At 37.5% G+C, this 11,303-nt stretch overlaps 1 pseudogene; it reads left to right on the top strand.

Annotated features, from left to right (window-relative positions):
- Positions 1–1,359: 1,359 nt before the first annotated feature.
- On the top strand, positions 1,360–7,095 carry LOC114268969 (receptor-like serine/threonine-protein kinase SD1-7; annotated as a pseudogene).
- Positions 7,096–11,303: the final 4,208 nt, after the last annotated feature.

An 11,303-nucleotide genomic window follows, 5' to 3' on the forward strand; every position in this document is an offset into this window, starting at 1 on the left:
GAGGCCCGACCCCACCGGCCTGCCCAAGGTTAGAATACCCCTAGGCCAGAGCCTAATTTTTTGGCCCATAGCCCAGCCCGAATTTTGGCTGGAGCCTGCAAGGCCCGACATGGGCCGAGCCAAGCCGGGCCAGATTTACACCCCTAAGGTTTAGGGTTTAGGGAGAAAATGAATTAAAATCTATTTGGTTTGGAGTTTTTTTTTTATATTTTTAATTCATATTTTTTATTTATTTTTAATCAAAATAGAAAATTTGTGTAAAAATCTTTTTAAAAACTTATTGAATACGACCAAAATTTTTTTTTCTTTTGTGTGGGTACATTTTCATATTTTGTTGTATTTTAATGAATTTTTTTTAAAGATTTTTGTATAAATTATATATATATATATATATTTAACTGTATCTAAATTAAGTGGATTTAAAAAATTTAAAAAAAATTGATTAAAATTTTAAAATAATTTACTAAAAATGAAAATTCGGTTTTAGAAAATTCCAAACCAGACAGATTGTGTTTGGCCAATAAAAAAAAGAAAAATTCTAGTATCTGATGAAAATTCCCTTGCAACCAAGGATTTTTAATTATTTTATAATGCTTTTATTTCAGTCGGAATTTGGATGTATAATCCGTGATCATACTCTGTTTGGTTGATTAGAATACTGATGATGCTAAAAAAAAAGGATACAAAAACTCCTAATCTGATTAGTCTAAATGGAGGAGGAACAGAAATCACCTAATTATTAGAAATTGTTTGCAATAGACTCAGTTGACTGGACTTATTTACCAATTTCCTTTGGTTTTCTTTTCTCAAGTCCTTGTAATAGAAAAGAACTAAAATCAATTATGTTTTTGTCAGAAATTTGCCCATGTTTTCTCAGTTTCTGATGAGGGTTAAGGTTTTCTATATTCATATTCCAAAATTTTGAGAATATATGTACTGCTTCTGCTCACAATGTTGATTATATAATGTATGCTTTGCTTCCCAAATTGGCAATTATGAATAAATCATGGTTGATTCATAAAGCCTTTGAAATATATGCAAAACATTGCCTGTCAGGATGAATATATCTATTCAATGACGGTCCAGCAATACAAAATATGTTATTCTAAAGAAAAGTTAAGGTAGATTCCTAGGTGGGTTTGTGGATTTATAAGGCAGAACATGTCTGGAATTATATTAATTATATTATTCCACATTTTTTAATTCTGATGTTGGCTTGTACTGACGGAAACTTAATCCTTTTAAAAATTGTCCAAAGAATTTTAATCTGTTATGAAATGCGTCCACCATTGTATATGAATGAGCTAACAAGCATATGCTATGGACTTTATATATTACGGAGTCGACCATGAAAATCCAATGGCTAACACCAATAATACAAGGATGACAACATATGCTCATTTTGTTTTCCTGTTAATTTCTTCATGTTTGTGGCTTGCTGATGCCTCAACAGATACAATCTTACCAGGACAGTTAATCACCGATTCCGACACCATTGCATCTGCAGGAAATGTCTTCGAGTTGGGATTCTTCAGTCCTGGGAACGGGAGCTCTACAATGAATTACTATGTGGCCATATGGTACAAAAGAATTTCGGTACAAACTGTTGTTTGGGTAGCCAACTGAGAATGCTCACTCACAGATTCTTCTGCGGCTCTTAGCATCAGCGCTGATGGAAACCTCGCGATAGAGAAGGGAAAATTTTTGTACATGTTGACTAACATATCATCAAATGGTAACACTAGTGCTACCCTTTTGGATTCAGGAAATCTTGTTTTGAGAGACGGGACATCTGGTGAGTTACTATGGCAAAGCTTTGACTACCCTTCACATACTCTCTTGCCTGGAATGAAGCTTGGTTATAATGTGATCAAATAGAAAAACCTGGTCTTTGATGTCCTGGAAAAGCACGGAAAACCCTGGCCCTGGAGTTTTCTCTCTGGAATTTGATCCTCAAGGCACGCCCATTTCTTCATCAAGAAGGGATCTCAAAGGTATTGGACTAGTGGGGTATGGACTGGACAAAGTTTCCCAATGATCCCTGATATGAGAGCTCGCAATATACACATCACCTATGTTTTCAGCCCGTGGTGGAGCAATTTCACTTCCTCTGTTACTGATGCTTCCGTGACGAGTATATTTGTGTTGGATGTATCAGGGAAACTTTAGCTGCAGTCGTGGTCTGAAACTACTCATAAATGGGGTTTGATTTGGTCTCAACTGATCCAGCAGTGTGAGGTTTATGCCTACTGTGGGGCTTTTAGAATTTGCAGTCAAAAGGCCTGTAGTATATGTATTATATGTTAGTGCATATATATATTAGCTGTAAAACACCAACTAGCTTTAATAATGTTGTCTTCTTAGTGTATACTTTCCCCTTTCGGTGACCACTTTCCCTTTAGGCCATCATGTTGTTTTGTATAGTGTGTATACCACTTAGGCCATTTTCTCCTATATAAAGGAGACCGTGTATAACATTCAATATATCAATAACATCTCATTTATTCACTTGCTCTCTCTCTTTCTGTATACATAAACCCTTACATGGTATCAGAGCTAGGTTAAGAACCTAGTAATTTCGCTTCACCGGCGGGCGGCAGCTTCGCCTTGGCCGCCCGCCAGACCTCAACCTATTCCGCTGATAAAATCAACAAAGATCTGTGCAACTGTAGTCATGTGTTTCACAGAGATTGCTTGGATAGATGGGTGGATGAAGGTAGGGTCACTTGCCCTTTGTGCATCTATGCTTCTTCCTCCTAACACCAATCCATGGATGGTACTCAGTCTTGCCTTTGATCTTGAACATGATGTTTCCATTGTCATCGGTGACTGCGAAGTTGCCCTCTGTTATGGTCAGGAGCGCTTCCTCACGATGGTTAGATTAACTGGGTACGGTGTGCAATATTGTGGGCTTATCACGGCCACTGGGTTTGCCACGCTCACTGTAGCGATGCCGGCACTACGATACCAGGTGAACTTCGCCTGTCGGAGACCACCTAGACAACCAAAAAAAAAAACACACAACACTCAGACAACACAAACACGAGGCCCACGGCTCTCTCCCTCAACCTGATCTCTCTCTCTCTCTCTGAGGGGGGCTGGGTTGGTGAAGTTGGTGGACACATGCAACACAACTTCTTCTTGCATACACACAGCGCACGGGTTGGTTACACCAGCAGCTGAATCACGGAGAATCCATAATTGAAGGAGCAAGAAAGCACCGCCACCAACACTTGCCATGCTAGACGGTGGCTCCGCCGAATGAACACTGGCGACACCACGCAGACCACCCATGCACTCGAGCTCCAATGCCGAAACCATGCTACCATTGTTGAAGCTTGAGGCTAACAATCAACACCAACACCACCGGCAGCACAAGACCACCAGCGGCACAAAACATACTGAGTATACAGAGCAAACCAGCCATGGCGCCACCCTCAGCCGGAGCCCATCAAACCCAGAATACACACCTGGAGATCATCCCTCTCTCTCTAAGGCTATAAAAAGACGAAGAGAGAGAGATTAGGCGGTCCCAAATGCCCTTAAATATCTGTATTTACTCTAGATTTATTATTATTATTTTAATTTTTTAGCCTATGTCAGTCTCTCTCTCTCTTTCACTCTCGGTTAGGAGAGAGAAGACACTCAAACACACCACCAAAAAAAAAAACAAAAAACAAAAAAAAAAAAAACCTCATCAACAACACAAAGCTCATACACACAGCATATACACACACTGATACAGACAACCATCACACACCACACCACCGACTGTCATCACACACACACGGCCTCCATGAATCTCTTTTTCCCAGTCTCTCTCACTTTACACCCACTCTCTCTCTCTCAATCTGGCAAACAGATTTTCTCTCTCTCACTTTACTTTTTCCCACCCCCAAAACCTAATCATCCTGCTGGTCATGTATCTTCTTCTTTCCACCAAATACCACCCAACCTGTCTCCACTCCTATTTGAATTTTCCTCTTTTTTTCTTTCTTTTGCCTTTTCTTATCATGACACCCACATGGCATGTCCCTCAGCCTTTTGACAAGTTATTTTTCTTTTTCTTCTTCTTATCCCGTATTTATCATTTTCGTTTTTCATATATATATATATAAAAATATATATATATATATATACTCTTCACTCTGTATTGAGCTATTTTGCTCCACTTTATCAATCCCTTTGTTTCAACCTCAAATAGGTTTCTATCTTCACACATATTTGAGTTTGAGGGGGGGTTATACATATATCATTGTGAGCATGGTTACACACCATGCGAACCACCCAAGCTAATGAGCATGGTTATATACCATAGGAACCACCCAAGCCACCCCATGGCGCACTCCCTAAGTCACCTCCTTGGTGCACCACCACAATCTTCTACAACGGTCCGGCATGACCCCGTAAACTGTCCCGACATTGATTCCGGTCAACTTCTACAACGGTCCGGCATGACCCCATAAACTATCCCGACATTGATTCCGGTCAGCTTCTACAACGGTCCGGCATGACCCCATAAACTGTCCCGACATTGATTCCGGTTAGCTTCTACATTGGTCCGGCATGACTTCGTAAACTGTCCAGCCATTATCTGTTACAACGGTCCGACACGACCATACAGTGTCTTCTCCAACGGTGTGACACGACCATACCGTGTCTCAACAACGATTTGACACAACCATACACTGTCTCCTATCCACTTTTATTTGTCAGTTTATTTTCTTGTTTTGTTACTCTCTCCAAACTCAAGTTGGTTAGTACCTATCCTCCTTGAGTTTGAGGAGGGCTGTTAGTATATGTATTATATGTTAGTGCATATATATATTAGCTGTAAAACACCAACTAGCTTTAATAATGTTGTCTTCTTAGTGTATACTTTCCCCTTTCGGTGACCACTTTCCCTTTAGGCCATGATGTTGTTTTGTATAGTGTGTATACCACTTAGGCCATTTTCTCCTACATAAAGGAGACCGTGTATAACATTCAATATATCAATAACATCTCATTTATTCACTTGCTCTCTCTCTTTCTATATACATAAACTCTTACAAGGCCCTTCCATTTTGCCAATGTTTGCTGGGTTTTGAACCCCATTCTGAACAAAATTGGAGTGCAGGAGATGTGTCGGGAGGGTACGTGAGGAAAGCCCCTTTACAATGTGGCAATGATAGTCAAGCCAATGGACAGAGTGACCAGTTTGTTTGGATACCTAAAGTAAGACTCCCTTTCAATCCGATAGTTTTGCAAGATAGAGGTGCTTTTCAATATCTGCTCGTGCTCTGCTTTTCCTTATGGCAGTGATGGGTGTTCAATATGGAGTGAAGATCTCTTTAACGTTGAACAACTGAAAGATGATGACCTTGATAGGAGTGATTTCTATCTGAAACTTTCTGCTTCTGCGTTTCTTAGTGAAGGTAAGAATAATGGAATTGTTGCAATTGTTTTGGTGGCATGGGGACAACAATTAATTACATTGATTTTGGAACTCTTTTTGCAGATTCAAGAAGGAAGAGGTGGAAATGGTTTATTCTAGCACTTGCAGTTTCTATGACACTTGTTTTATTGTATGTTGAGGAGGATAAAGTCACAAAACAAAGGTTTGAATTTCACTCTTGGAACATAAAACTGAACCAATTCAAGGGACTGCATTTTTATTAGTAACTAAAAATTAGTCATTGTGCTTCTATATAGGTTCAAATGCCGTAATATAATTCAAAAATAAAAATTAGCCCCTGTATTTTTTGCCAAGCAGGGGAGGATTTACTGTTATTCGATGTTGGCACAAGCATTGGAGCTGCCAACTGCACACTAAATGATGCCAGTAAGGATCTTATTGGTGGGAAGAAGGAAGTTGCTTTACCGTTGTTCAGTTTTTTTAAGTGCATCTTCTGCTACCGATAACTTCTCTGATGCAAATAAGCTTGGGGAGGCTGGTTTTGGACCTGTTTACAAGGTGACATTCAACATCACTGACTGTGATGCTTTTGGGATGTTGAACACTACTAAGTAGTGGAGTCCCAATAGGTGCATAGAGTTTTTTATACTTAAAATATTACTTTCAAATAGTATTTGATGTTAGTTTTCCAAAGAATACAAAGAAAATTAATGAGGTTCCATATCTGGGAAAGTTACTAAAAGGATATGAGGTGGCCGTGAAAAGGCTTTCAAGAAAATCTGGACAAGGATTGGAGGAATTACAGAATGAGGCTATGCTCATAGTAAAACTTCAACACAAGAATCTTGTGAGGCTACTGGGCTGCTGCATTGAAAGAGATGAAAAGATTAAAAACTAGCAACATTTTGTTGGATAAAGATATGAACCCAAAAATTACCGATTTTGGGATGGCAAGAATTTTCAATGGAAATGGATCACAAGCAACAAATCGAATTGTTGGCACTTAGTGAGTAAAACATAATTTATGTGCCTCTGCACCAAAACATCTTTTTTTGTTTTTTGTTTTTTGTTGTTGTTGTTGTTGTTGCATGCATTGATATCTTTAGGGTTACTAAACGATTCAATTTAATACATGAATCTAGTGGTTATATATTACCTGAGTATGCTTTGGATGGTCTTTTCTCAATCAAATCTAATGTCTTCAGCTTTGGAGTCTCGTTGTTAGAGATTTTGAGTGGCAAAAAAAAAATACGCTTTTATCTAACTAACTCCATAAATCTTTTTGGATATGTGAGCACCAGAATACTATTGCATTTATCATGCCTTTTTCTACCTTTCCAAATTATTATTATTATTATTTTTTTTTTGTCTTTGAAGGATTCACAATGAGATATACTTTTCTGTCTAATATTCATCAGGCATGGGACTTGTGGAAGAGTGGCATGGGACACGACCTGAAGGAACCAATATTGGGAGACATACCTTCTACACATATGCTGTTGAGGTACATAAACACTGGACTTCTTTGTGTTCAAGAAAGTGCAGTTGATAGGTGTACCATGTCTAGTGTTGTATCAGTGCTTAGCAATGAACTTGTGCTTCTACCTTCTCCAAGTGTGCCTGATTGGACATCATTCAAAATCCCAGAAATATGTTTGCTGAACGATGTGATGGTTTCAGTTCTTGAAGCCCGGTAAGAGTTCTATCTTCCATGTCGATTTGTTGATTTGGTGTATTGATACAATGCAAAAAAATTTCAACAATTTCAAGATTGATTCCAAAGGATCAGGAAAACACCTAAGTTAAGTTCTTGCTTGGTTGTGTTTTTGTGTTTTTGTTTTTTTGTTTTCAATTTTTATTTTTTAGAAAAACAAGGCTTTGTTTGGTTTGATTATTTAAAAACTGTTTTTAGACTATTTTTTTTTTGTCTTTTGTAATTTTTTTTTTATTATTTATATATTGTAGTTATTGTTATTATGATTATTATTATTATTACTACTACTACTATTTTTTAGTTACATCTAATTTATATGTTTTTAAAAAATTAAAAAAAAATGACTAAAATATAAAAAAAGTTTGCTGAAGACCAAAGAAAAACTCCTCTAAAACACACATACAAGTTTTTGTTCCAATTTTCTTTTATTTGTACCATTTTTTTTCAATCATATTTTAGTCAATCTCCAATGCATACCCTCAATTACTTTGCAATGTGTTGGAAGTTAAAGTTATGCCTTAATCACATTGTGTCATAATTCCAAGATAACTCTTGATGTGCTTACTGTGACAACTTCCACATTGCATCATAACAAAAATTATATCGTATCATAGCGAAAAGTGTGTGTGCATAATTATGAATGGAGAAAACTGAATTTGTTCACACATTTTTTTAATGTGGATCTCATATCTAAAATGTGTAATTATCCCACTCAAAATTGACAAAAAAAATTAGTATTTTAATCATTATATTCAATGTAAATATATGAACAATGTCTAAAATATTATTTTCATTCAGTTTAATGAATAAAATACTATTTTTTTCATTTGTTTTACTTAACAAAATAGACAAATAGTTTAGATTGAAAACAAATCAAAAAATTAGAACTTAAGTTGACAAAATTAAAAATTTAAGATTTATTTTGTTACAAGACTCAAATTTTGGGGGTTTTTTTTTTTGTAATTTCTTTTAAAATTATTTACGATAGACTTGACATCAAATGCTCGAAAAATGTGATTAATATAATTTTTTTAAAAAAAATTATCTTACTAATTACTGTGAAAATATTTTAAACATTTCCCTGAAGAACCTTTATTGTGATTGTTGTTGTTCAAAATTGTGAAATTAAATAAATAGATTTATGAAGAAAACAAATTATATACGAAGAACATATGCTGATAATTACAACTAAATTTCAACAGAAATACACAAAAAACAATAAAGGGTAAAGAGACAAAACCGAAGCCTGCACGGAAGCAGTTTCTTTAAAACAGATTTCGCCGCCTCACGGGTCGAGTGCTTGAGGAAACCCGGCGTCTATCTCCCAGGATACGACGGTCAAAACCAGCTACAGCAGAAGCACTATCTGTCTAGCTTAGCGAACAAAACAATGACAGCACTCTCTCACAATAGGAACTATCAAGCAAACTGACTTGTAAAATTGAAGCAAAAATTTCTATATTGAAACTTGACAGGAGGGTTTCAATTTATACATGTATAGGGGAGAGAGGAAAAGCCTCCAACCTTTAAGGCTAGTCATTAAAACACCAAGCATCCATAGCCCCTTTCCACAAAATGAAAAGTATGGATGCCCAAAAGATTCACACCCTTTAGCCAAGAAAAAAGATTTAAATACTCTTTAAAATCCTATTCATGAATCTAACATCATGAAGCAATTTCTTGGCAATTTCTTATTCAAAACCCAATGGTTTTTGGCTCACTTGGACCCAATACAAAAAATGGTTAAGGCCCACTTTAATATTTAATTAAAGTCCCCAAAAAACATTTTTTCCAACAATCCCCCACATGAATAAAAATTGACCGAATGACTCAACAAACGGACATCATTCAACAATAAAGACTCTGAGAAAGAGTACAACGGACTAACCCCAACATCAGAGAAGGTAGCTTTTGGCTTTGAACCTCTCCCAGTGAAAACCTATCGAGTTTACTGGCAATCAGTGAATAAGACATCTTGAACTGCTCTACCGTTTATGTAAACTGAGACAATATATCTCACACGGGAATTACTCCTACCACCATTATGTTCTCACTAGTGTGCCCTGTGTGGCCCTGGACACTAGCCTGGTTCAGCGAGTGGTTTCAAAAAATCTTGGCCTGCCCAATTCTTCTAGAAGCGGCTCCACTTCAAACTCACATAGGTGACTCTACTAAAGTATCCTGCAATACTTAGCTCAACAGCTTAACACATAAGAGTCATTAAAAGCTCAGCTTTTCCTCTACACTTGCAGGTATCACTAATAGAAGGAATGGCTAGAGGTTTAACCTCCTCAGTGACATACCGCCGTTACATACAATTAGGTTGTCCCATTGAACCTAGATCTTGGGATCTCCAGTCAACTAGGTTGAGTTTCCATTCCGGTAACTTCCAAAGGCCTTAACCCCATTCCTTTTGACGACGTTTCGACTAACACTCGACTGAACCCTTTGGTTAGCGGATCCGCAATGTTGTCCTTAGACTTTACATAGTCTAAAGAGACAACTCCATTCGAGAGTAGTTGTCGTATGGAATTATGTCTACGACGGATATGTCTAGACTTTCCATTATACATATTACTCTGTGCCCTACCAATTGCAGATTGACAATCACAATGAATACAAATAGTTGGCACAGGTTTAGACCAACGTGGAATATCTTCAATGAAATGGCGAAGCCATTCTGCTTTTTCCGTTGCTTTATCCAAAGCAATAAACTCTGATTCCATCGTTGATCTAGATATACACGTTTGCTTGGAAGATTTCCAAGACACGGCTGCCCCCACCAAGAGTGAACACATATCCACTACTGGACTTTGAGTCCTTTATATCTGATATCCAATTCGCGTCACTATATCCTTCAAGCACCGCTGGATATTGAGTATAATGCAACCCATAATCCCGAGTATAGCGTAAATACCTTAAAACCCGCACAATGCCCTCCAATGAGAAACATCAGGATTACTTGTGTACCTACTAAGTCTGCTAACCAAGTAAGCTATATCTGGCCTAGTACAACTCATCAGATACATTAAACTTCCGATTACCCCAGAATATTCTAATTGAGAGACACTCTCTTTATTATTCTTGGTAAAGTATAGACTTAAGTCTACAGGTGTCGATGACACACTCGTATCTGATCCACTAAACTTCTTAAGTATCTTATCAACATAATGAGACTGAGAAAGTACAATTCCGCCAGAGATTCTGGTAATCTTAATTCCCAGAATAACATCTGCAATGCCCAAATCCTTCATGTCAAATTTAGAGTTTAACAACTTCTTGGTAGTTTTGATCATTTCATCGTTACTACCTATAATGAGCATATCATCAACAAATAGACACAAAATGACAAAACCTCTGTCAGTGTCTTTGACATAAATACACTTGTCACATTCGTTGATTCGAAACCCATTTGACAACATTACATTGTCGAACTTCTCATGCCATTGTTTAGGCGCTTGCTTCAAACCATACAAAGATTTGACAAGTTTACAGACTTTCTTGCTTTGTCCTGGAGCTGAAAACCCTTCAGGTTGCTCCATGTAGATTTCTTCATTCAAATCCCCATTTAAAAAATCTGTCTTTACATCCATCTGGTGTATCTCAAGATTGCGCAAAGCTGCTATCGCAATCACTATGCGAATGGATGTTACCCTAGTTACAGGTGAGTACGTATCAAAGTAATCCAGGCCTTCTCGTTATTTGTACCCTTTGATAACGAGCCTCGCCTTATACTTGTCAATAGACCCATCGGCCTTCATCTTTCGTTTAAAAATCCATTTGCAGCCTAAAGGCTTACAACCTGGAGGTAAATCTACCAACTCCCAGGTGTGGTTCTGTAAGATGGAGTCAATCTCACTTTTGATCGCTTTTTTCCATAAAGGACTCTCAGGAGAAGTCACAGTTTCGTGGAAAGTTTGAGGTTTGTTCTCAACCATATAAGTTAAGAAGTCTGGACCAAAAGATTTGGATGTCCTAGCCCTTTTACTCCATCTGGGCTCATCTAAAACCTTAATTTGATCATCACCTGGATCATCAACATGATCATCCTCACTAGCAAGCTCATCAAATTGCTCCAAAGACCTTGGAACCCCTACATGGGTTCAGCAAGGAAATATGTCTTCAAAGAAACATGCATTCCTTGACTCCATGATGGTATTCCTGTGTATGTCTGGAATTTCAGACTTATGA

This window comes from Camellia sinensis, chromosome 7 (genome assembly GCF_055761805.1).
Source record: "Camellia sinensis isolate YWXY chromosome 7, ASM5576180v1, whole genome shotgun sequence".
In the NCBI taxonomy this organism is placed as follows: domain Eukaryota; kingdom Viridiplantae; phylum Streptophyta; class Magnoliopsida; order Ericales; family Theaceae; genus Camellia; species Camellia sinensis.